The sequence below is a fragment of the Cylas formicarius genome, unplaced genomic scaffold (assembly GCF_029955315.1).
Source record: "Cylas formicarius isolate icCylForm1 unplaced genomic scaffold, icCylForm1.1 PGA_scaffold_1__22_contigs__length_36826433, whole genome shotgun sequence".
Lineage (NCBI taxonomy): Eukaryota > Metazoa > Arthropoda > Insecta > Coleoptera > Brentidae > Cylas > Cylas formicarius.
In genome coordinates, this window is record NW_026844264.1 from 5085217 (window position 1) to 5108418 (window position 23202).

The window sequence follows — 23202 nt, forward strand, 5'->3', positions numbered from 1 at the left end:
TTTACGAAGGTTTCCACATTAGTAAAACATCGGTACACCGAGTTCTAAAAGTCGACTATCTACACCCTTTTCGTATTAAATGATATCTGATTTTTGTAAGTTACTATAGTTATATGATCGAATTATAAGACCTTTTTTCTTTAATGTTAAAGTTAAAAAACCACTTGCCGAGTTTATTATAAATCGTTCCTTTACCAACGAGAAGAAATATGTGACTGCAACACGAAGGATGTTCAGTACGCTCACAAAATTAGGAATTAGCCTGATGTAAGTCTAATCCAAACCGTTGGATAGGAAGGGGCAGTTTGTTTCCGTGGAGTTCCAGATGTCCAGACCTTACTAAAAATATGGTTGATTGTATCCCAAATAATGTAGCCAACCTTTCAAGAGCTGAAATGTACCACGCAAGATAAATTCCTGCATAGAAAATGACTGAAAGCACCCTGAACATTTACAAAGAAGTTTGAGTTTTTCAATGAAATTTCCACAGGCTGAAGACCTATTTACCAATCTCCTGGATTCCTCCTGCGTTAGTTGTTTATAAATCAAATTTGCTGACCTTTCATCAATCATGCTATTGGCTTCGTCGGAGCTTAGCTGAAACAGAATCCAGAAAATTTGTAAACAGTCCCTTTGATCTATTTTGTGTGTGTTTTATCGTTATTAATGTTTAGTTTTCATAATGTTTAATTTTTTTCATATATTTTATCCTAGCAACTGGCAGGGTACTCAATCGCAATCATCTCACTCATAGCACTTTAGATGCTATAGAAAAATGCTTTATTAAGGAAAATTTGCAGTTACCGATATATATTTCCGTATATGTTGGAGTACACTGCACTACCTTCCTTTTATAGATAGAGTAAAAAGATTTGGATTTATCACAGCTTTAAAACAGTGTTCACCCTGTCATTAATATAAGAGAATTTTATAGAAAACTGGTTTTAAAATTCAAGATGGCAATTACGCTCTGTGGTAGCCATTTCAGAATCTCAAAAATGTTCACTTCCCCTATTTATTTAAGAACTATTTAAATGTTTTTATTAATATATTTAATACACGATTCCCTCTTCTACGAAAAATTGCCGTAGTTTCGAAAAAATTAAGAGGTGTCATAGTTTAATGCAGAAATTAAAATGAGATATACATCTGAGTAACATCAATCAATTATGAGATATAAATAGAGAGTCCATCGCCATTGCCTTGGCGCGAATCCTTTTGAAATCATCTACAAAACATTCATAAATCAAAGTAAATTATCTGTAAATCACTATTAGGCTATTAGAAAGTACACAAACAAAAAAAAAACTAGAACCAGATATACGAAATTATACGACATCGTGAATGGCTGACTGATCAATTGACCAACAACCTATTAAAATAGCAGGAATTCCACAAATACAAACGCGTTGTTTGGTCTGGATATAAACTTCTGGCGGCAATCCAAATCGGTAATAGAAAGTAACAGATATTTTTACTTCTGGTATTATGATAGCGTCGTACAGAAAACAGATTTGCATTTTGCCTTCCGATCGGCTTTCGTTTTTGACACGAAACATGCGAGCGCGCTTCGAATGCGATATTTTTCCCGTGAGAAAATGTTTTCTTACCAACAGAAAAACTGTTTTTTTTTTTTTTAATTCAACAGGTGCCTGGAGAAGTTTACAAAATCTGGACCCTGATTTAGACATTAAGATCGGAATTTAAATTATAATTCGTATAAATGAGAAAGCAGCATCTCCTCACACTAATCACTAGTGTTACTCAGTTAGGGGTGTCATGTCATTCGACTTTTATTTTAAGGATGCTCCTCTTAATAGCTGGCCGAAGCAACTTTTATCATAAAGTGTACAGAAGTCCTTCCACTCCGACTTGTCTCAATTCCTCCATAGCACTCCGCTCAGAATACCCACATAGCGGCGCACAACTCGCTCAAGTATGTCAAATGTTTGTTTTGCCTTTTGCTACTCTTCAGTTTGACATGGTTATCCCAATCAAACTTCTCATCAATTATTGCTTATCTTCATTAAACCAAGTTGAGTAGACACTGCAAATATTCTGTGATTGTTGGTCACCTTCATTTGAAATATTGTTTGTGTACTTGTTTTCTAATTTATTGGTATAACCAGTTTTTTTTAATATATCTCTTAATGCCCAATCAAAGCATGATTTTCAGTCAGTCAGTCAGTCAGTCAGTAGTCAGTACTAGTGTACCTTGCAAGCCCTTTCGCCAGCTCCCAGTGGGCTAGATCAAATCGTGTTATTGTCAAATCGTTTTGACGTCGAATGATCGACTAGTGGAGTAATACTATAAATCTCTTTTATTCAAAAACCTCGTTTCAATATTGAGCCCAGGCAGAGATTTTGAACACTTGTGCAAAATCCTGTTGCACTTCTTGCTCCTAAGAATCAATTAACCCTTCACTCCAGGAAAAAAAAAATTTGCCCCAACAGTGAATCATATATAGGTCTGTGGTTATAAAATCTAAGAAACAAGACAAAAACTAAAGGATAAAATCAATAGAAACTTGCAAATTCTCAAAAATAATCAATAAGAGGTACTACTAGAAGATACAAACAAATATGGGGAAGAATTTTAATACTAATGGAAAGAATTTAAAAGGAGATTCGTGTAAATATAAGTCAAACATAAGAAACGTTCTACAACAGTCGTTCTGAAGTATTTGAAACATCACAAGCAGAATAATAAACAGCCTACAATATTGGCCAACCAAAATGGCGAAATTATAACGAACATTTAAAGAAAATTAAAACATTACTTTTTGAGGATGTTAGAGATATAAACAGAATAGAAAAATATCACGAATACAATGGGCAGGAGATTACTAATCAACTCATGCTATAAACGCCATACAAAATATCATATAACAGAAACACTTCGAAGTGTGATTTTGGCGAAACGTCTGCAGGATTCCAGTCGGAGTTCAACGAGCGAACTGATGATATCCCGGAATATAGTGTCATCATATATATATATATATATATATATATATATATATATATATATATATATATATATATATATATATATATATATATATATATATATATATATATATATATATATATATATATATATATATATATATATATATATATATATATATATATATATATATATATATATATATATATATTAGCAATATATGCAGATTATACGACTACTAGCCTGAGGTACTATGATAAAAAAAACAACGATTTCTCAGAAGAAATTAAAACCAGAATATAGAAATGAGAAGGGTGTTTTGTAGCATTGATGTCATCGTAGATCTTAAGGTCAGGATGATGAGATGCTAAGTGTTGTCGGTACTGTCAAATAACGTAGATTCATGCTCCTTTCTTCTTCTTAAAGTGCAATATCCATCTAATGGATGGCCATAATTTTGGCAAACTCGTTTCGATCCTGTGTGGGCACTAAGGTGACTCCACTATAGAATGTGTTGGTTGATTTTGAATGTTTTTGAGTTTGATGCCTCTTTTTCCTTCTAGCTGGCTCTTCATAATCACGATACTTGCGGTTTCTGAATTTGTGACCCAGGTAAGCAGGCTTCCTTATTTTTACTATTTCAAAGACTCTTTCTCTTTCCATTTTGATCATTACCTCCGCATTTTTCACATGATAATTTAAGAATTCTTCCGAACACCTACATTTCAAAAGTCCATGTGTCTACTCCATATAATAGCACCTCGTGTATATAGCACTTGGCAAGTGATGCCGATGAGAGCTCTAATCAGATGCTGAGAAGAGCTCTCATGTTCATGCTGCTTTGGCCTATTCGATTCTAGGTCTAAACCTAAACATGTTGGATATTGTTGCAGTTCATTATAATATTTAAGTTCTCATTTGGTGTTATGGTATCGGCCATTACCTTCCTTTTGTCCTTGATTTTTAGACCAATCGTTCTCCCTCGGTGTTAATTGGTCATTGTAGCCTTTCGTGTCAATAATGACTGTGTGAGCAGCATATCGAAGGATCTGTCCAAAATGTTATTGTCACACTCCCTATTTTCCAAGATGAGATTGTTTGAAGATTATTTATAGTTCTTAACTACCATTCTACCTTGGAGTGTGTTTAACAAAGTTTAATGATTTTTGACAATGTTTGAAACACATGAAGATGTAAGATGTCTTGCCGAAGCCTTATCTGAATCCAAAGTGAGTTGACCCAATGGATCCTTAGGAGTCTGGAAATCAAAAAGGTGGAGGTGCTGGAGCTATGGATGTACCATATTATACTGAAGATAAAATAGGCCGATTGACTAACTCACGTGGAACGCATGAGAAGAATGCGATGGGGTAAAGAGATTATTATTTCAGTGAAAAGTGGCGACAGACAAGTGCCACTTATTGCAACTCATAGGCAATGAAAAGCGACGAGGAAAAGAGTAAGAAGGCGCGATTCCTGGCTGACACGTTCAGTTACTCCATTAATTTTGGTCAGCTGTATCAAAGCTACGTATAGCATTGATAATTGGCAACCTCAAAGAAGGAGAGGCCGACACTGCATGTTATTTGTTGTTAAAAACGGCGACACAAGAACTTACGCTATTGGTTGTGCATTTACAGAAGCAGCAAAACAGAAGAAAAGACAAATTGGCACATTTATTTGTCTTTGGAATCAACAGTTTGGAAAAAAGCAGCGGCATCGGCGATTGGCGGCCGCGTGGAAACACACGTGCGATTCGCCGCGAATCGCGGTGGTCGGAAAATCCTCTGGCGACCGACTGCGCTCTAACGCGGTTTACGTAGCCCGACGATATGCACCGAGAGATTAACAACACTTTCTTCGAGTCAGTCGTTCGACGGACCGCGTAGCATCGAACACGAACGCTTTGCATCGTAGACTTTAGGCTTCGTAGTCGTATCCCACTCGTCGCGCCCCGTTCGGCGAACTTTCTTGGCGGGTATTTTAAATTTTATTCAAAGTTTTTGTTTCGCCCCGGACCATTTTTCGGTTTTCGTTTTGAGCATGTGATTTTTGTCCCCTCGTTGCCCGGTGATTTTCGTTTTTTGGTTTTTATAGTCGTTTTGTAGGAGTTGTTTTTGGAATGGTAATTATTTTTGTTCTTTTTTTTTGCTCTTCGACGATCGGAAAGCCAATTGATTGCGGCGATTGTTATTAAGATTGGAAAAGGAAAAGGGTGTAGGTAGTTTTAGAAGTTGGACATTATGCAAATGATATTTGTCAACTAAAATATGTTTCCTTTAAACTCATTATATACAAGAGACCCATAAAACATTTTTTTCAATGAACGTATGCCGTAACTTGATTTCTTTTCGAGATGCGGGATATCAAAGTTATTGTAAAAAATCCGGTTTTTATTAATTATTCAAAAACATTTCTTCTGATTTTGATAAATTTTGAGAGTTTCATTTACTGTAACCAGAGACTTCTTTTTCTTTAACAAGAAAGGCTCCAGAGGCGTCGCAGGGGGTAATGAAATCGACAATTAAGAAAAATCATTATACATTTTGTATATTTAATATATTTTTAAATTAGGTTATTAAAAATATTTTTTTTGTGTTATTAAGTTTTTTCGCAATAATTAAACTTTGTTTTTCATAGATATATGTCATAACTTGATACATTTTTTAATTTTTATTTTATTATTTTTTAATTTTAATTTTCATATTTTCATTTATTGTAATAGGGGGCTTCATCTGCGGCAATTAGAGAAAAAGTATTCCAGAGGCGTCCCAGGGGATAATCTATTCGATGGTTAGGGAAAATCGTTGTACGCTACTACTTTTTTGTATGTTTAATATTTTTTTAAGATTATGTAATTAAGAATACATTTTTTTGTCTTATCAATTGTTTTTGAAACAAAAAATAAAAACGATTTCCCTGCACGTTCCTGGATATTTAAAATCCGCGCAAAAAACTTTTAGCGTTAGAGCATATAGCGGATTTATTTTTACGTATTATTACAATTTAATAAAGATTATATATCTTTTGCTTCGTTTTTGAGTCAATTTTTTTATAAATAAAATTCTAAAACTGGAGAAGGCAAAAAAAGTTTATTCTAAATGACTTAATTTTAAAAAGAATATGAAACATAGAAACATTTTCCTATTTGATTTACACTTTTGTTCTAATTGCGTTTATTATCGGCGGTTTAATCAAAATTAGAAAAAAATATTTTTGAATAATTAATCAAAAAAAATCCGTCTTTTTGGAAAAATGTTGATGTCTCGAACACAAATCAACTTAGAACATATGTTTATGGGAAAAAAAAAATCTAATTGTTAACTGAAAATTCATATATATACAGATTTTTTCTTAACTGATAAATATACTGAATTCTAAGACACATTCTGTTGTTTTTGAAAGAATGTGTAATTTAGTTTTTTTTTCCATTTCCAAATATATTTTTCTAAATTTCTGATAACTCTTCTTGTATACATTCCTTGTTCTAGCACAGAGACTAGAAGCAACTAGAATTTTCAGTTATGTTTACAATGAAGCATTCAAGTTAAGTAAAAAAGTTCTTAATTTCTTTTAAAAACAACCTATTAGAATTTCAATGAACTGAGTGAGGCAAATTATTCTCTTTAAGAAATATTTTTCATTAGATTGCATTCATTAATATACCTTTGTAATGAACTAGTTTTGTATAGAAAATTTAATGGCCTAACTCATATTTGAATATTTCCAAAACTTTGAACGTTTGATGATACTCTCGTATCGTGATATTAAAAAGGTAATAAGGGCTTTTGATAGATATTTTTTTATACATTTGTGAGCACAAAACACTTATTTTTCAAAGAAACTTCCACAGAATACTCTAGCATTATTTACAAAAGCTCTGGATTCTTCCTGCGTTGGTTGTTGTTTAATTGAACTTGCTGACATTTCACCTGTTGAACCAGTTTTAGTTAAGCTCTGAAGAAGCCAACAGGATTATTGGCGAAAAGTCAGCATGTTTAATTCAACAGCAACCAATGCAGGAGGAATCCAAAACTTTTGTAAATAGTCCAATATTTAATTATTGCAAAGTTTTGTTTTGCTAAATGCAAATGAAAGTTATTATTATGATATTAGTAAAAAAAAATTGCTGTTGAATTTGACGTCAAAAGCCATTTTCAACTTCCTAATAATACAAGAAATTAAGAAGATACTGGGTACTCTGGAAACTGCATTTATCTTGAATTCCACCCCACAAACTTCCATCATTTTGGAAATAAGTTGTGTCATAAAGAAGTACTTCAGTAATACTAAACTTAGAAATCTTTAATCAAGATCGTTTTGAAAACAAACCCCTCAATATTTTGTGTGTTTTTCAATAATCGATATTTCAACAGTAGTTTAAAAACTAGCCAAATAAATTCTGTTCTTTAAAAATTTAAAAACTAGATGAAAGTTTCTTTAAATAATGACAATTTATCTTCGCAACAGTTTGAAACTATGACACTCCACTGTTCTTTTAAAAATGTTTCACCGTTCGAATAATTAAAAAGCTCGTGGTACTTTACGATAAAAAAAATAAAGTCACCTCTCCCGTGTCCAACAGGACCCCTAATCAATTGGCTCGCCGCTAAGCAACGCCGATTACGTCACCAAAAAAAAAATCGCCACGATTCGACCGTTGACGTACTCCGTTATCAGATGTTTAATCAAACGATATGGTTGATACGTTTATTCGTCTAATTAGCGCGTTTGATAACGCAAAATCGTACAACATTGTTTCGTACTTCCCGTAGAGAGTTATTTTAATCACCACGAAAAGTAAGCGACTATACGCAAAACGAGTGGTTATTTCGGGATGAAACGGCATCACTTTCGATTCACTAATCCGTTTAATCGCGTTGGGATTTATGGGTTGGTTATTCTTATTGGTCGTTCATCTGCTCAATTATTTGTACACGGAATATACGGGGTGTCAATGAAATTAGTATCCAAGCGCTAAGTCAGCCAAAAAATTGGAAATTTCGAAAGGTTATAATAATAAATAATAATATTTTGACATATAAAACAAATGAATAGCACTACTGGTTTTGAAGTAAAATCAATTTTATTATTTTAAATGAAACACCTTGTATAAGTTCCCATTTTTGTATTCTACGGGTAAATCGAAGTAGGCAACGTTTCTTATCTTTTTTCGATAACTCTGATGGGTTTAGAGTCAATTGAAAAAAAGTAAGTATTTTAACCAAACAATTGGCAGTCAGAGTATATGGAAGCCCCCTACATGTCCCGTTTTCAATCCGCAATCTTCAATACTTAGGACCTGTGCATACCTCTAAATTTTTCACAATTTACCAACTTAACAGCTTTAAAGTAAGTTTTTCCATTCAAAAATGAAAAAAATTTCATTATTAATGTTCTTTAAGCACCAAAATTTAATTATAAAATTCTATATAGTTTGCTTTCTCAGAAATATTATTTATCATATTTTATTAAGGTAACAGTTTTCATTTAAATATTTATTGTTATATAAAAAGCGTTTTTGTTAATATTAAGAAAATAATTTAAAATAAAGGTATTATTAGTCAACGGCTAAAATAGGCAACAAATTCATTTAAAAATCAGGTTTTTCTTGCTAATTTTTCTGCCGTAAATTTTTTAAATTCAATTGCGCTTTATGCTTCCGATGTCACGCATAATTCTATTCTATCGTTCCTCTTCTACCAATTCATTGTCCGGGAAATACTGTAAATGTAAACGTGCGGTAAAAGCACAGCAAAATGTTCACTCAATTTTAGATTTTCAGAAAATATGTTTTTTTTTTTTTAAATGGCTTGAAATATACATGTCCCCACAGTAGTTTAATTATGGGATAAATAAAACGCAGCAGTAAATAATCAGACCTCAAATTTAGGTTTTCAAGAAATTTCAAAAAATGTATTTTTATTGAAACTGGTCCATTCCGCATGGTATGGTGTAAAACAATTAATACATAAAGCTACTGGATATTTTTTGCAATTAATGTTAGCCTTTTTTGTTACTGTACTGGCAGATTATATATCTGTTTCGGCCACTTTCTTTCAAACATTTGAGAAAACTTTGATATTCTTTAAAAGCCTGCCCTGCCTTCTCGGCGGTTTGTACATACAAAGATTCTGATCGAAAAATGAAATAGATGAATGAAATTTTTTTGCGAGTGAGTTCTTGATACAAAATTGAATGAATGAATGAACACATGAATGAATTATGAACACAGGTCATCAGCAATCTAAAAAACACTTTGCCACTTCTATCCAAATCGTCTAAAGTAATCATTTGATCTGCATGATCTACTCCGCCATATATTTCTACCTATTGAATTTAAAATTCTGTATATTGCATATTAGGCTGATATGGATTTGTCGTTTTGAAGAAATTGTAAATATCGGGCTGCAGTATCATTTTGTTCGGAGAAGTAAGGTCCAATAATTTTGTTATTCAAAATCCCTGATAAAACATTTATTTTGTGCGGGTTTATTACTAAACAGTATCAGCAGATGAAGAAGTGGATTTCAGTTGCACATTTCCATCACAGTGTCCCAAAATTATACTTTGCGGTCAGGATTATCTTCGTTCAGCTCCTGTAGTAATGTCATCTTGCACGGATGGCACTTTTATTCTTTTAATTCATTTAAAATTGTTCATTGGCCAACATCACTAATCGAGGCTACTTCACAATGGCGATTATCCAACTTCTAATAAAATATTTAATCTTGTGTGTAGCCAGATAATGTTTTACTTGCCCTGTTTTTCTAAACTTCCTCTCAATTTTGCATACTGTGGATCTGCAATGGGTCGTTGAATAGAAATTCAAATTTCAATTCTCTAGGCACCATCAAATTCTTTATCGACAGTAATGTAACAATAACAATTCAAGAACTTTACTAGTACTAGCTACTTGCTGCTCATTTTAAATTTGAATTTTAATATTTTTTCTATTATTTATAAAAAATAGGAGATAGGTATAGATATAGATGTATAGATGGCACCAAGTAGAATTCATTTTTTTTTCTACGTTTCCTGGTATGTATTTTTATTATAATAGGACACTATACATTATCTCTGTGTCAGTAACAATGTTAGCTGCCGTAATATGAAACTTCGCCTGCTGAAGCAGTATACGTGTGAACGTGCCCTTTAAGGTACTCGGAAAAGTGCGGACAAGAAAAAAGTGTCTTACCGCGTATCGCGGGGTAATGTATTTCGCGCGTTCTGCGCTATTTTTGATCTGGACGGGTTTACCGCGACCTTGGAGTACTTGTTGACTTAATTTATGAATGAATTGTTTACTTTTTACGCCTTTCGTGAGTGCGTAGCTATGGACCGGTCGGACCTATAAGGGAGTAATCGTTTAAACGGACCTGCGCTTTTTATGTAGAAAAATAAATATACTAGTAACTAAATTATAACGGCAAATAAAAAAAAAGGAAAATGTTCTCTTTCGGTTATCACGAAACGCGAAAGATATAAAATAGAAAAAGTAAAGCACAGATGAATTGGCAACGGTTATTGAGTTAAAAGGAAAATACTTAAATTTTTTTGCCCAAACAAGGTTGTTGTTTTCTATCTACAAACACAAAAAACACAAAGAAACCACTTTCATAACGCTCAATATCAAGAGAATGTTTTTTTAGTAATTTTTACGTCTAAATTTTGCATTTTTTTTTATTTTTGATTGAATTTATTTTTAAGAACTTTGAACATCCACCATAATTTTTTGTTGTCCATTTTTTGGAGTATATATAAAATGTACGGGGTGGACCAAAAAGTTTATTATTAATTTATTTTCTACATAATTGTAACTTTTAAATCAGATTTCCGGAGCCTACTGTCCTGTACTTTTACCTTTGGTGGAATAAAAGTTATTGCTTATCAAGCTCACCCTACTACCACTGAAAATATGGTTGATCGAATTCGAAATGCTGTAGTCAACCTTTAAACAGCTGAAATTAATACTTCCGTATTAAATACACGTAGCAGGATGAATTCCTGCATAAAAAATATCGGGAGCCACCTTGAACATTTGTGAAGACCCTTTTTTCCTTTAAATCAATTTTGTTGTATTTTAACGTTATTAATGGTTACTTTCCGAAATGATCGAATACAGCTATCAATTTATAAGCGTTGCGTTAGGTTAGGATAAATATATTGTGAAGCGGTTTTCACTGGATTTTGATCTTTTGTTTGACTATCTAATGACGTACAAAAATTCATATCATATTTTTTTCTACTCCTTTCTGTAAAATACCTAATTATACACCGATCTATTGTACGGAAGGCGTCACTTTACCACGTGACTTTCTTGTCCCACGGATCCGAGCGCTTTCGGACATGTCCGGGATACTAGCTCACGGATTTGGAAGGTGGTTTCTGAATGCAATCTGTATCACTCCTTAACTTTTAAAACTTTGCACGACGGACGGCCGTTTCCGGGGATTAAAATTTCAAAAGTTTTTCTATACTTCTCACCGTTTAACTAAAATAAATCGAGCTTGATCAGTTTCCCGTTTGCGAGTCTAGATTTTCTCTTTTGTCTATCGTTTCGCCGGGTCGGCCATTTAAAATATTCAGAATTACGACACAACCGCGTTCGTTTCAAGTGGCCGCGTAGGGCCGTTCTCCGCTATATTGTTACGTCTCAGATGTGATTTAGACACGATCCAAATTGACATTTCGTAAGGTTAATAAATCGTGTGTCAGTCTCGATCGGATCTCGCGTACAAGTCGCAACCGAAGCCGACATTTGATTGGCTATAATCAAGACGAGTTTTTCAAAACATAAATTTAATATAAAAAAAAGGCATCAGACCTATAAAAATTTGAAATACAGACCTCGAATCTTAATAATAATAATAATAATAGATTTTTTGCATAAACAATATCACAGCAAAGACAAAATAACATATTCGCATGACAAACTTTAGCAAAAGGTTTTTACGAAAGTCAGCAGGAATTTCCCACATACTGTTTGAGTCATAATATAAGTTAATTTACACTCAAGTGCAATAAAAAAAAGCGCAAGACTGAAATGTTTGGTAAAATTGTCAGCAACTTATTATTTTTAGGTTGAGTTTCATTTTTTTTTTCGAAAACTTACTGACCAATTTTAAACCTCTTGTTTAGACGTTTGATGAATTTTGGCATTTTAGTTATTCTTCTTAGTAGTTTTGTAATCTCTTTCCAATTTTCTCTATTTGCTGCGTCTCTAAAGTATTTGTTCCGGTATCTTTGACAATAACGTCTGGGCTCGTTTATTTATATCATGACTTTTTCCACACGTCTTTTTATTTCTTTGGTATCACCTCCTGTGTTTGTTATCATTGAGTCAAGGTATCCAAACTGGCTAATCACATCGATGTCATTTATCCTTTTGATTTCTGTTTGTTTTCATTTGGCCTGTCAATAATCATTTTTCTTTTTTTGTATTAATAACCAATTCATCCTCCCCGCTTGCCTCTCCATTTCTTCTTAAAAGTCCGATCAGTTCTTGTGCGCTATTGGCGAATAACGTGGTATCAGCAGTACCTCTCAAGTTTTTGCCACCAATGGATATTCCTTCATTCCAATTAAAGTTAGCTTTTCTAATGATTGTTTCGCTATATGCATTGAAGAGAATAGGACTGGCATGTCTATCGTACGCCTTTTGCCATGCTGAAGGAGTCACCATAAACTGTGTCTCTTATTACTTTCAGAAATATTTTTTTATGAAATGATGATTGGTAGGCTCATCATCTATGATATTGCCACATCTTTAGCCACTTAACACAGTGAAAAGCCTTGCTGTAGTCGATATTATCGAACGATATTGTATTCTTGAAAGACACTTCAAGAGGCTGCTGTAATAATATTTACAAATCTTCTGGATTCATTCTGCGTCGATTTTTAATGAATTACCTCTGTTGTTCGTTACATTCATGAAAAGTTTCTTAAGAAACATAACTTCAAGACCAGATTTACAACTTGTTGGAAAGTCTCTCCACATTTTCGATTCGTCAAAGCCAAAATTCCGTTGAGGAATTTATAGCATTCCATGCCATTGGAAAGACCAGACGACAAATATCAACTAGACATGAAGAACATGAATGAGCCTTAAGACCACGAGCAATAAACTCAGCAGCAGTTGGCGAAACCTGACATCAATTTTTATTCGGTAGAACTAAAATTCTTGCATGTAGTCAATCCTTTTATCCAGGAAAAATCGGAGAATCTATAGAATCCATAAGCAACCTAACAATCTTAACCGCCACTCAGGTCGTTACTTTTCACTTATATTGGGATCAGTCATCCGACACAATGTTAGTGTTCCTCCTTTAGCTTCACCCAACTCAAAAATATATAAGCAGGTACAGAGTGGAATGTAAGTCAGTTAGTCAGTTTCAATTAATCTCTGAAAAGGCTAACAGGATGATTAGCTAAACGTCAGCAAGTTCGATTTATGAACAACCTACTCATGAGAAATCCAGAATCTTTTGACATATTTTATGAATCATTGTAGCATCTACCTGTCCCAATTATCATCTTGGGCGCAAGATGATCTTCACCAGATTTACTTTTCTTAGAGCTATGAGGCTCCTGTTCACTGTTAACCTCAATGCTAACAGTACCATTTGCTGCTTCTGGCTGGTCATTTGATATTAATTTCCGACAATAATCGATCCTCTTCTTTGGTCAATATTGCTCCATCCTCTGGTTTTATGCAGTTGAAATTAGGTTAAGGTTACGGGTATTTGGTCAATTTTCATAAACATGTCTCTAGCCTGGTTTTGTTTGAGTGAATTAGAGCCTTCGTTGATGTAACTGTTGTTTTGATCTTTTCTACATAAACGTTTAATTGTATGTATTCGTTTAAAGTTCTTTGATTGTTTAGATCTCTTGTTTTTCCATGTTCCTCATTTGTTATTATTTGTTCGTTAACCTCATCCATACACCATTTGTTGACTCTTCCTTATCATTACACATTTCATCCAGTTTCTCCGTCACCATCACTTTGTAATTTTCGTTTTTTCTTATTAACCAATTTGGGCATCTGTTTTTCTTTGCAGGCCGCAATATCAATTTGAAGCGCAACTCTGCAGATAAGAATTGGTGGTCACTGTAGTCAATCTGATCTCTAGTTTTTTTCTGCTGACCTCCATGTATAAAAGCGCCTAGAATGATGTTAAAATGTTAAAAATTAACAGTTTATTGTCAATATCCAATAGTCTATAAGGCGTTCCTTTCTCTGTTTCTGACTGACCAAGACTGGGCTTGCACATTACATTTCGTAGATCGTGTTCCTCTTGGGTAGCACCAACCTTAGCATTAAAATCACCAATTATTAAAGTTGTTGCACGGGATGGTAACTTGGCTAGGTCTAAAGAGCTTCAATTTTTCCATCCTTTGCTTCACTTTCAGGTGCATAAACTTGAACAATATTGACATTCATAGGTTTTGTTTCGAATTTTACCACTATGATCGTTAACTGCAATTGATTTTGTCACCTCTACTCATTTTTACAATTATTGCAATCCCGTTCCCTGATGAAGACACGTAGCCTGAGAATGTGTTATAATTCCTAGATGTGAAATGTCCGCAAAGTGGGTTTGCGATAAGCCCACAATTAAATGAGTTTTTATTTCGTTCTCCACAATTGCCATCTTGCCTGGTTCACTTGGTCTGTGTACATCTGAAGTACCAACCTTTGTGGTGTTCCACATTTTAGTCATTATACATACATTATTAGAGTGCATTTGTGAGAGATCTATCCAACAAAAAAAAATTATCACAATCAAGTATTTTACAAGGGTCTACAGGGTGGTTATGATTGGAGTGTTTTAACAGAAAAAACTTATTTTTGAACTAAATAGAGCAAAATTGACTAGTTATAGGCTCGACCCTTTTCAAAAATTGATTTTTTAGTTGCGAATATTTTGGATTCGGATAAAAACATTTTATTTATTAATTTTTTTAAGCCAAATGCATTTTTTCTACAGTTCTCCATTTTCTCATGAAAGAATACAACTTTTTTTATTTTATATGTCACTATAAGCTATATATATTTCTTGGAATATGTAATGAAAAAAGGAGGAAATATATTTTGGTTTATGTATTAATAGGCATGCTGCCAATGTCAGTTAAGGACATAAATTTTATTCTTTATTAAATTTTGTTCTGCCACACATAATTTTGGCAGATAAAATTTTAGTTCCGTTAACAATTTAGAAAGTGCCAAAATTATGAAAAGTATGATAAAATGTTACAGTTTGTCAAACGAATCTGCAGAGGCAGCTAATGAACTTTAGTTTTGAGTATTGCCACTGCATTTGCCTTATAAAAATGTCTTGAAGGGAATCCAAAATTTTCATAAATAAAAAAGTTGTGGGTAATTTTCAATAGGGAAGAAAATTGAGAAACGCTCTATATCTCGGATTTTTATTTATCTAGTTCAGAAATAAGTAGAAGGGTATTTCATGTTTGTATCGGAAAATTTGCAATAACTTAATAAAACGAAAAATTTCACTTTAAAACGGGAGAAATTGAATCCTTGTTCATATTTTAAACAAATTTTTTAAATTCTCGTAGTCAAAAAATCAAGGCTACCTGCATTTTCAACCAACTTGCGATGCGTCCCTTAAGAGCATCGCTGATCCGTCTCTATAAACGGGGGTTAGTTCTATGCAAACAGCACGTACATCGGGGACCGGGGGAGCTTAAAATTTTAATTAATTATAGAAATTGTGTTGTTTGACGCAATCAGTTATTGTTGATTGAACTGATTAATTTTATATTTGTCTGAGCAAATGGCATTTGCGAAATTTACAATGTTTACCCCAACTGACAGTGCTGCTGACGCGTCCGGTGCCAACACGGCGGCTGCCAAATATAAATTATAAATGCAATAAGAATTTAATAATAATCGTTGGTAATTTATGTAAAGGTCGCTACGCGGTTAATTTGACCGAATATCTGAAGGTTTTTTTTTTAATTTTGGGTAATGATAATTTGTTATTAATCATACAGAAGCCACGAACAGTATACACATTATCAGGCTGTCATATCACATTTTGACAAAAAGTTTGTTTTGACCTCCATGGGAGATCTAAAGGCAGGTTTATGCACACATTATGAGTAATAAAAATGAAAACCTAATTTTTAAAGAGTTAAGTATTTTTTTATTGTGAATATCGAATGGTTTAGTTTAGCTGGTTCGTCAACTGTGAGCTGCTTCATAACTACAATCAAATTATATTTTATTACTAAAAGCTCTTGCCTAATCAGGCTTTACTTTTTGTTTGAACGCGAAATTATTGTAAGCAATAAAAAAATTTGTAAAGATCTTGCAAAAATATATATTATGCTTATATTATATAGGTGTTTGAATATTCAGTATTTTGCTCAATTTTATTGCTTATCGTTGGTTTTTCTTTTTTTTATCATTAACAACGTCCAAACAACTTTTATCTATTTTAAAAGCAAACGAACGTTTCATCAATCATCCTGTTGGCTTCTTCAGAGCTTGATTGAAACCGTAACGGTTTCATAACTTCTGTCCAGACTTCAAGCTGTGATTGATGCGGAAGGAGATTGCACAAAATATCAAATTCCTTCCAAGTGTTTTTTCTTGTCCACTTTATCTTAAAATGTTGGGCCCCTGTTAATAAGGACCAATCGTCTTCTAAATTTGTTACAATTCTTGCAGCCCCTAAATTTAATTATTTTTATTGTTTATTTAAATTTTTCAAAGAAACTTCCAGAGCCAACAGGATGATTTACGAAACGTTAGCAAGTTCGACTCAGCAAAAACCGACGCAGGAGGAATACAGAAGTTTTGACAAAATTATTACAGTAGCCTACATTTGTAATTACTAATTTAGGTATGCAATTATTGGAATCATAGTTATGAAAAAAAACATAGTTTTTTTCAGGTTATTAGCACATATTTTATTATAATCCTCACTCGTATTATTAATATTGCTATTGAAAAAGCATTAGAAGTACCAACCATAAAAACTTGACTAATCAAATTTTTTGATTAGGTATCTTACATTGAATAAAGCTATAAAGGTGTTGCAATTTTGCTTGTGGAAATTAAAGAAAAAAAACAAAAGAAAATAACCTCTTTTTTTTGTGTTTTTAGCATGTTTTTCTTTCACACAACGTAAGCCCTCGGTTTACCAAATCTTTCCAGTTAAGTAATCTGTAATTTTTATTGCGAAGATTGAAAACAAAAGTAAAGCAAAAAAACAAAATTTTGCGTAATATTTGAGCTTTATTTTTCTTTTTTAATATAAGTTTTACTCATCATCATCAAGGAAAACACTTTTTCCGTGTTAATAGCATATTTTTCTTTTTTTTTCTGTATTTTTTTTTCTAGTTTTATTTATTTGGATGGTGGAAAAAAATTCGAACAAACCATAAAAAATTGTTAAATCAAAGAAAAAACTAAAGAGCATAACACATTTTTTGGTGTGTCATTAGCATATTTTTCCTAATTTTTTTTCCAAAAAGCTTAGCTGTCTTTCTAAGAAATCTGAATAACCAACCATGAAAATTTCATCGTTCATTCGTAAAATAATCAGGGTATTGCAATAATTTTCTCCAGTGCTATTAGTCAGTATATTTTTTTCCATTCTTATTATAATTATAATATTTTAAATATTCTTTTCTCTGTGAAAAAAAAATATTTTCATTTTTTAAAAATAATATGTAATTTTGTAACAACCAACAATAAAAATCCAATTAACCATCTCTTCCCTATTTTTTTTTTTTTGCTCAAGCGAATTATTTGTCAACCAACCAAAATTTTCAGGGGTATCTTCAAATCGTGTATAAAACCGAATGGCAAAAAAAGGTACTAAAATGTTCGCTGTAGTATGATATTTATTAATTTCATTCAAACTTTTTTTTTCTAATTTTTTATTGAGTATTACATCATTAGGCATATAAATAAATCTTGTGATGCTGGCGTAATATGTGTAAGCGGAGCTTTGTGCGTTTGAGTCGAAATTGTTTATTTAAGGATTTGGGAGGAGGGAATGTCTGCGGAATAACTGGATTGTCGTATTCCTTGAGCGTAGTTTATTGGGGAACATCAAAAACGAATCGCTCGGGGTGGGAATTAGCAAAGAAATCCGGGCTGGCTAAACGTTATCTAATTTGTTCGTTTGATTCGACGACCCCCTCCGCCTCGTCGCCCCCACGCGGCGGTTTATTCAAATGAAAGGACCGAGCGGTCGTCTCGTACCTTCCAAACGCAATAATGGAGATTGTTAAGTTTTCGTATTAGCATTAATATGCATGCTAATAATCCGCACTATAGTTGTGGTTATTTAAAGGGGGTTGAGGAGGGGAGGGGCCCCTCCCCATCGCAAATAATAATAATTTAGTAATATTAAAATCGATGCTTGCATGTTGTACGTTTTGTGTAACTTGATTTATAAGTAGAGTTGACAATTTCTTATCTTAGACCATGGACGAATCTTTACTTTCAACGACTTTTCACAAAGTGTGGGTCATTATAGAGTTCACGTTTTATTCGTTTTCCCTCATTAGTTGTTTCGTGTGAAAATTGAATGGATATTTCATTTGGTTGTTGGCGGAACATTTCCAAATCTGTATTAAGACACAATTCGTCTGTTTGATCTAGAAGATTTCTATGCAAAATATTTTTTTGAATCGTAGCAAGTACTTATGCATTTAATTTTTCAAAGAAACTGCCTATTGTTTACATAGTTCTCGTAGAACTGTATTTCGAAGTATCGCTCGCAAATCTCATCGATCCACAGGTCCGGGAAAAAATGCTATTTCTATTAAAAAATAAATATGACATTTCTTGAAGACATACTTTCATTTTAATCGCGATCTCATAAGGGAAAGCTTATTCGACCAATCCTTTCTTAAGATATAAAGATCTTCTGAGCAGATTTGATAGATTTCCAATCTGCTTCTGACAAAGAATATAAATTGCTTCTTATCTATGAGTGCCACCAAATTCTGCCAGAATCTCTAATTAAAGAACTTCGAACAGAAGAGGGCCTTAAATGTATGATAAATTCTGAACAGAAAAACCAGAAAATCGTAGTATTTACAAATATTCTGAATTCCACCTGTGTTGGTTTCTGATGAATCGAACTTGCTGACATTTTAATGATCATCCTGGATTTGCATTGAACTCGGGACCTGCTTATATACTGCTTAGGAGGCAGAACTAAAATAGGGGCATGGACATTTTATGGATTCTAGACGTTTTCTTTTGTAGAAGAATTAATTACATGCAGCAATTTTAAATTGAAGAATTTGATGTCAACTGCCGACGAGTATATTTGACTAGTGTTAATGCTCTTTTACCCTGTTTAGATATTTTTCGTCCTGTTTCTCCAATCTATTCTTGGAACGCTGTCAACTTTTGGTATCTCAAACGCAATTTTGTCTTTGACAGATAGAAGATGTTGAGAAATTTTTATACGAGTGGTAAATCTGGTTATAACGCTATCCTTCTTCAGACTTTTTGATTTGTTTTTAATCGTAAGGAAGGACAACAGTGGTAAGTGTGGCGTTGCTTTAGGACTCATTGTCTTTAGAAGGTTGATGAAGTGTATTTTGTGTGAATCGTTAATATCTCTAATACGGAAATTATTACTGAGCAGAACAAATGTAAGGTGTTTTAATGCATGAGTTTAGTGACTTGGTGATGTGAAATAAATATCTAAGAATGGGAGATTATTATTTGTTCTCTTTACTAAAATCTCTTCTCCTGGGAGTCTGAATATTATTTTATTTATATTAAAATCCTGGATTCTGAGACCAAACCTTCCTACCTTAATTAAAAAATGCTTGTCCGGATACTTAAATTTAAAATACGGCATACTTATAGCAGTTTCACTGTTGCTTCTAGTAGCTTGAATTAGAGGCCCTGAATCATGTTTTTCATAAATTGTTTCTAAATTTAATGACAAATAAATTTTCTGACATGGGCTGGGTTTTCCGGTTAATCGATGTAGATATATTAACTAACTTAACTAACTACGCTGCTGAGATAACCCAGGTGAATGCAAATGTTTTAAAACGTTCGTGAATTGGTTTATTTATTATTTTTGACCACAAAATGTTCCAAAAATCATTAATAAAAAATGTTCCAAGTGATGCGGGGTTTCGTGGCAACACCGTACTATTTGTAGGATCAGTTTAAAGTGAAGGTTTACCGCGTCTAATTTTACAATTAAATTATTTATTATATTGGTGCCGGAACAATGAATGGCGTCTGGCAAACGTCGGGGGTGTCGGCTTATTTGTTTTTAACGCGTATTACTAATCTGATTATTTGCATTTATTGCCCGAGATTAATAAACCCGAATTGAAACAAGCGGCCTATTCTTAGAACGCAACTATGCGTAAATATTTCTGCATTCTGCTATTTTCCGTGGTTCACTGAACCATACGCTTCCTCTGATTCAAAATGGCCTCTTTCATGGTCCATATTATTCAAACGACCGAAAACGATCTTTTATAAGTATACCGCCAAGTGCAAGACTCGTTTATACAGGGTTTTTCGATTAGGGATATCGATCAGCCAAAAATAAGTCCGTTTTTTTATAAAAAGATACCTCTTGCCTTGCTTCGTTTTAAAGATACAGGATGTCAAAGTTTGTCAAGAAAATCTTTAGATCTTTTTTATTTTCACTTCAATGTTTTATTATGTGTTGCCAAAAGTATTTTTACTTGTTGGTAGTTGATGGTTTAGCCAATTGTGCCACAAAAGTAACATCATAAAGTAAAACACGAATTAACACGAATATTAATTTTTTTTCGATTAAGCAGTCAAAAATAAAAATGTTTGCCTTTTCAATTTGGCCTTGAAATAATATATATGTTATAATAAAAATATAGTGTCTAAAAATAATACAATTAATCAGAATTCGGTTGGAATACCGTATGTACATAATAAAATTGGAAAACTAAAACATATTCCTTGTAGATATAATATCGCAGTTTTTTCCACAAATTTTCAAATAAATCAATTTTTACTGCATTAAAAAGTAAATGTTCAAATCAAATGTTTTATATTCCATACCTTGCTTAAATTGGCCGACAAATATTTTGGAATGATACAGTAACATTTAGATATACTAAAAACTTATTTACTCCTTTAGACTGACATGAATATTTAGCAAACTTTGAATAACAACCCACGCAGGAGTTATCCAGAAGATTTGCAAATAGTATTACAGTAGTCTGAGGAATATTCTTTGAAAAATTAACGAAAATATCCTGGATTCCCTGGATCATCTAGAAGCACTAGTTCTGAGCCATCTAAAGTACTGTATTTTTTTATGGTCCCTCCCTTTTATGCTATATTTTGACGGAAAATTAATTACACAAAACATATAACCTCTGTACTCGATTTATTTATAACCTCAAACGAAGTGATCACGCAACTCATAAGCTTCACGATTAAGATCGTGTCTATGAGAACTACATTTTGCTTAGTTTCTTCACAAACTACTGAAAAGTGAAAGTCCCTTATATTTATTGGAAAAACTGACTTCTACAAATTGCATTTTATTTCGGGGATGTCAGTATAAAATACCCAAAATTAAGAAGACCATGAGCAACTCCCCATAAACATGTGTTAAACTGACCATAATTAACCGAAACTAAGCAATATACTCAGATTATTCAAGCCCAGAATATCTTCTTTGTGCTTTTAAATTACATTTTAGAAACCATCTTTTACGGAAAAATACCTAGAAAATTAAATATTTGCCTTTATTTAATATTACCATTTTGTGTCTTTTTTTTCTATGCTGGAATTATATCTGAAACACAACATTGGTATACCAAATTAAGAAGTAAAGAAGTACTTATTGCTACATGCTCGGTTAAGTTGACGGCTTAGTTGATCTTCGCCGAGCTTAAAATGAAGGCTTTTTTATTTATTTATTAATTGGGATAGCACAATTTCTTATTATATCTGGTTTTTTTATTTGTCTACTAACATTCGAACTGAATAGGCTTTTGATTTTATTCTCTCAACCGTAGTAACCACTGAAACCTCTTTTTTTATCTTGTTCGTGTGTAAATTAATTCATTCAAAAATCAATAACATTAAAGGCATCCGCTTCCGAAAGCTTAAAAATCGGATTAGTTATTCGCGTTTCACTAAAATTGTGTCATTTTACTAATAAAAATTGCGACTCGTGGTGTAGACCGAGTTTGGGAAGACAGGGAAGATTTTAATAATGATCGAGCGCTTATCTGCTTATTTGCTCAAGAAAATTAATGTCAAATTAAACGGTTTTATGGGCCGTGAAATTGATTTTTCTGATTTTTATCGCCAGCTCGGATACTTACATCACACCCCGATAATTAAGTACGTCCTCCTCTCAAGATGTTGATTTATGTGATACCGAATCGCGTTCGTTATTTCTTAAATTTCTGCTCACATGTAAATTGTGAACAAGACTACTTTAGTAACGATAACAATTTATAATAATATAATGTTGACACTTCAGTCACTATTTAAATTCGTTAAACGGGCTCTCATTGGCAATGACGTCAGCTCTACAATTTTCATATCTGAAATTGTTAGTAATGTCTTTTACTAGATAATACTTTGCTACAACCAAATCGGTACTGACATTTTTTTACATAGACTTCGGTAATTCAAGTGAATAAAAAATTTGCATTATAAAAAGAGGGTGCCCCACTAAGAGCAACGAGGTACAGTCTAGGGAAACAGATGTTCCTAAAAATTTTAACAGAAAAGTAAATCTGCCAAGTAAAACAAAAAAGAGCAAATGACCATCAGAGGACGTAATCCTCATCTTGAAGTTGAAAACTAGTTCTCTTATAATAATGATGCTTAGGGTGAACACTCCTTTAAAGCCTAGACAAATTCAAATCTTTTTTTTAGATGCGTCGTTGAGGTTATCCAACCAGACAACTTTCAACTTCCCCGTAGATTTTCTCACCGAACTGTGCTGTCTTTTTACTAAAAGCCAGTATTTTATTGTTTGTCAGCAACCTTTAGTTTTGGACAACCTACAAACTCTTTATGAAACAAGTTGTCATTAATGTTTTTTAGGAAATAGGATATCGTTATATTCCTGCTGCTTCTGTTGTAATTGGAAATTAGCTATATAACTCACACATCCACAGTTTTTAATATGGCGCTTGCGTGATTTGGAACTGAGGATTTGAAAAATTTTCCGCTATAGCCCGAACATAGCCGAATAGCGGACCCCGACCACTACCGAAGA

At 33.0% G+C, this 23202-nt stretch overlaps 1 protein-coding gene across 9 annotated transcripts in view; it reads left to right on the top strand.

Annotated features, from left to right (window-relative positions):
* The window catches only part of LOC132696963 (basement membrane-specific heparan sulfate proteoglycan core protein), a 571468-nt gene that overhangs the window by 305546 nt on the left and 242720 nt on the right, over positions 1-23202 (top strand). The window contains exon 1 of one of the 9 annotated variants that reach the window (XM_060662161.1): positions 4831-5072. The exons of the other annotated variants lie outside the window; for them this stretch is intronic. The gene's annotated coding sequence lies outside the window, so the exon portion shown is untranslated. Of the gene's footprint in view, positions 1-4830; positions 5073-23202 lie in introns of those variants that run through there. 9 annotated transcript variants of the gene reach the window in all.